Consider the following 4708-nt stretch of genomic DNA (forward strand, 5'->3'; position numbering starts at 1 on the left):
TCAGAGTCAAATATCCATTTTCTTAGAAGGGATTTGTCAGCTGTGGGACCCAAGAGGTCATCAGGGATAAGGTATCTTGAGCACATGCTATTAATAAACTCAAGGTGCTGAGGATCTTTAGCTAACAGAAGATTGAAAGACTGATGACTAAGGGAATTAGATCTTGAGTTTTCAACCCTTTTCCAGGTCAGAGCATTATCGAATTAATTGTTCTCAGGGACCCATTTTTGCTTTTAGAAGATCAGGTTGACACAGTTGCTAAGAATGGTTTGTTTGTTTGTTTTTACACTCTGTGTTTAGTTTTTAAGTAGTCTTGCCTTCTGGACTTACCTAAACTAGCCACTCTGATCCCTGCTTTTGTAAATCTTAATTACTATAATATGACAACTCTTGATAACTATAACCGGGTGCGTGTGTGTGTTTTGTTAGAAAAAGGCCAGCAGATACTCATTTGCATATTAGGCCACCCCCCCAATGTCACCATTGTTTTTACACAGGATGTTTTTTGTAGGGGAAAAGCTCAGCATGAACTCATTTGCAAATTAGGCCACACCCCTGACACCAAGCCAGCCAGAACTACATTCCTGTGTGCTCCTGCTCAAAAAAAAAAAAAAAGGCCTGACTATAACATATTAACTCTAGATTACTATAACATACTCCATAATATTTAAGATATTTAAAATATTGATACACATGCATGCCTTCCTCCTGAACAAATAAGACTCAATTTGGATAACAAAAACACAACTTCCCAACTTGTAACCCATAAAACTGGTACAAAATGCAATTGCTTGGTTTTTGGCAGGTCGGTGTAAAGCCCTTCTACATTTTTTTTCTATGTCCTTGGACATAAACAAATTCTTTGGTTCTGATGTATTACTCATCCACAGGTGACTCTATCCTACATCTTCGTCCTCTTCTTCTTCTTCATTATTGCTGATGGGGCATATTTATACCTCTCCTCTGACAACTCTTTAGAATGTAAGTTCCCACCATCCTCAAAAGACAATTTTCCTTTCTTTCAAATAGTGCAGTGAGTTGACTCACATGCCATTTAAAGTTCTCTCAACAAATGTTGCAGTTCCATGATAGGGATGCCCATGAACCACATTTTTGTGGTTCAGTTCATGTTTCAGGGCTGAACCACAAACCGAATAACATTAATATGAACTGGGAGGATGGTTCGTGAACCAATCCGGTTCCTGTCAATTAATGAAACATTTAAAGTTTAAACCCCTGCTTTCCATTCCCTGCCACTTTTCGTGGGGAGCAGAAAGCAGGGATTTAAATGACTCCATGTCTTTTAAACCAAACAGCTGAGTGGTGGGAAGCTCACCCCACTTTGCTGTTTGATTTAAATAGCTCCCTGCTTTCTGCTCCCCATGAAAAGCAGCAGAGAGCAGAAAGCAGGGGTTTAAATGGCTGGGAGCCATTTAAACCAAACAGCGGAGCAGTGGGGAGCTCCCTGCCACTCAGCTGTGTTTCATAAAGAAGAAGAAGATGAAGATATTGGATTTATATCCCGCCCTCTGCTCTGAAGAGTCTCAGAGCGGCTCACAATCTCCTTTACCTTCCTCCCCCACAACAGACACCCTGTGAGGTGGGTGGGGCTGGAGAGGGCTCTCATAGCAGCTGTCCTTTCAAGGACAACTTCCTGTAAGAGCTATGGCTAACCCAAGGCCATGCTAGCAGGTGCAAGTGGAGGAGTGGGGAATCAAACCCGGTTCTCCCACATAAGAGTCCACACACTTAACCACTACACCAAACTGTCTCTCCAAAAGCTGGGTTTAAACCTCTTCTGTCTGTTCTTCATGACCTGCCATTAACCACCACAAACTACATCAAAATTTGTGACATTTCATGGCATTTCTTCAGCCCATGAGCATCTCTTTGTGAGACATGAATCTGCCAAAATTTGTGATGAACTTCAGTTTTGTCAGCCAGTTCATGCCCGTCCCTGTTTCATAACACTGCTGAGTTTTGTCCTCAGTGTTGCAGTGACCCTCATTTTCTGTTTCTGCACCTCTTCTTTGGAACAGTTTTTCCCAAATGAAGTCTAAGTGGAAGTCCCTGCAGGCCCCACATTTCACAACCATCTTCTTTGGAAGGACTTTTTCAAGATTAAGTTTGATAATGGCTTTATGGCTTTGCAACTTTGGAATTTAATGATGTTGAGTTATGTAATTAGCAGCTCTGTTGATGCTTGCTTGGTGTGATGTAATGTTTTATATTGCATCGGTTTTGCTGTCAGACATTTTTAAGTTTGATGAGGAAGTTGGGTACAATTTTTAAATGTCTAGCAAGCTGCCGTTAGAAACTTCCTGCTAGTCTAGCTGTATCACATCCCTAGATCCATCCTGGGTGCCTCTAAAGTGGTTAACCCAGAAAGTTTCTTATTGTAAAACATGAAATGAGATCTCTGTTCTTTTCGTGTTCCTCCAAATCCCATGACCTAGGCAATTAAAGACCTTATTGCTATCTCAGATGAAAAAACCCTTAATGATCATAACAGACTGCTGTTTCTGTAGTTGCTAAAGATTTCCTTCAATCCTTTATTGGTGGTAACCTTGCACTTTCGGAAAGTTGCTTAGTGGGAGAATAACAAAAAACTCCATAATTTGAAAGAAAGGGAAATTGTCTTTTGAGGATGGCAGGAACTTATGTTCTAAATGGGTGTCAGAGGAGAAGTGTAAATATGTCTCATTAGCAATATAAAAGAAGAAAAAGAAAAGAGTGGGATAGAGTCACCTGTGGAAGAGTAAAACACCAGAACTGGGGAATTTGTTCATGCCCAAGAGCATAGAAACAAATTGCTATTTTTTAAACGCTGGTGTGGTGGTGGTAGTGGTGGTGGTGGTGAACACGATGATAAGAACATAAGAATGTTGTATCAGGCCAAAGGCCCATCCAGTCCCACACTCTGTGTCACACTGGCCAAAAAACCCCCAAGTGCCATCAGGAGGTCCATCACTGGGGCCAGGACACTAGAAGTCCTCACACTGTGGCCTCCCCCAAGCACCAAGAATACAGAGCATCACTGCCCCAGACAGAGAGTCCCAACAATACACTGTGGCTAATAGCCACTGATGGACCACTGCTTCATGTTTATCCAATCCCCTCTTGAAGCTGGCTTTCCTTGTACATATGAACATATGAAGCTGCCTTATACTGAATCAGACCCTCGGTCCATCAAAGTCAGTATTGTCTACTCAGACTGGCAGCGGCTCTCCAGGGTCTCAAGCTGAGGTTTTTCACGCCTACTTGCCTGGACCCTTTTTAGTTGGAGATGCCGGGGATTGAACCTGGGACCTTCTGCTTAACAAGCAGATGCTCTACCACTGAGCCACCGTCCCTCCCCTGAACATAAGAACATAAGAGAAGCCATGTTGGATCAGGCCAATGGCCCATCCAGTCTAACACTCTGTGTTACACAGTGGCCAAAAAAAAACAAAACACCAAGTGCCATCTAGAGGTCCACCAGCGGGGCTAGAAGTCCTTCCACTGTGCCCCTCCCAAGCACTAGAATACAGAGCATCACTGCCCCAGACAGAGAGTTCCAATGATAAGCTGTGGCCAATAGCCACTGATGGACCTCTGATCCATATGCTTATCCATTCCCCTCTTGAAGCTGACTATGATTGCAGCCGCCACCACCTCCTGTGGCAGTGAATTCTACATGTTAATCACCCTTTGGGTGAAGAAGTACTTCCTTTTATCCGTTCTAACCCGACTGCTCAGTAATTTCATTGAATGCCCATGAGTTCTTGTATTGTGAGAAAGAATGTGAGAAAAGTACTTCTTTCTCTACCTTCTCCATCCCATGCATAATCTTGTAAACCTCTATCATGTCACCCCGCAGTCGACGTTTCTCCAAGCTAAAGAGCCCCAAGCATTTTAACGTTTCTTCATAGGGAAAGTGTCCCTTTAATCATTCTAGTTGCCCTTTTCTGCATTTTTTCCAATGCTATATCTTTTTTGAGGTGCAGTGACCAGAACTGTACACAGTATTCCAAATGATACCAAAGCACCGATTTATACAAGGGCATTATGATACTGGCTGATTTGTTTTCAATTCCCTTCCTAATAATTCCCAGCATGGCGTTGGCCTTTTTTTATTGCAATCGCACCTTGTAGCAGCCAATCATGATGACGAGTTTAAAAATCTACTTTGCTGTCAGTGGCTACCCTTGGATTAGTCCTTGTCTTTCTGTGTTTGTTCTCATCGGTGAACTGGTAGTATTAATTGCGGCAAGTTTTGAATATAGCTCTCCTGCCATACTTTTATAGTTTGACGTTAGAATCCCAGATCTTAAATCCATTCCAGCACCAGCATGATGGGATACAACAGATGACTGTGACTAGCTCAGTCTCCCAACCTGAATTGCCATCTTGCAAAGCAACGGGGTATGGTTAATATCGATGGTTAATATCGATTATAATTGGGGTATGGTTAATATCGAAGGGCTTTGCAATTGTCATATAAGCTTGATATTGAGTGTAGTAAGTAAATCTCCCATGAAATATATTTCAAAAAAGGGCAAATTTGCATTTATTCTAGTAGGTTCAGTTCACATTCAGGATGCAGTCAAAGGAAGAGAAAGAAGCCTCATCTAAAGAACACTTTCCCTATCAGAAATGGCCAGCTTGTCTGGCATCATGTGTGAGGGAGTTTGAGGGCATTGCATCTACAGGAGAGACCTGCAGATAT

The 4708-nt window shown here is 42.3% G+C and overlaps 1 non-coding gene across 1 annotated transcript; it reads right to left on the reverse strand.

Annotated features, from left to right (window-relative positions):
* Positions 1-3281: 3281 nt before the first annotated feature.
* On the reverse strand, positions 3282-3348 carry TRNAN-GUU (transfer RNA asparagine (anticodon GUU)). Its single transcript has one exon. It is a non-coding gene; the product is annotated as a tRNA-Asn (tRNA).
* Positions 3349-4708: the final 1360 nt, after the last annotated feature.

This window comes from Heteronotia binoei, chromosome 9 (assembly GCF_032191835.1).
Source record: "Heteronotia binoei isolate CCM8104 ecotype False Entrance Well chromosome 9, APGP_CSIRO_Hbin_v1, whole genome shotgun sequence".
NCBI lineage: Eukaryota > Metazoa > Chordata > Lepidosauria > Squamata > Gekkonidae > Heteronotia > Heteronotia binoei.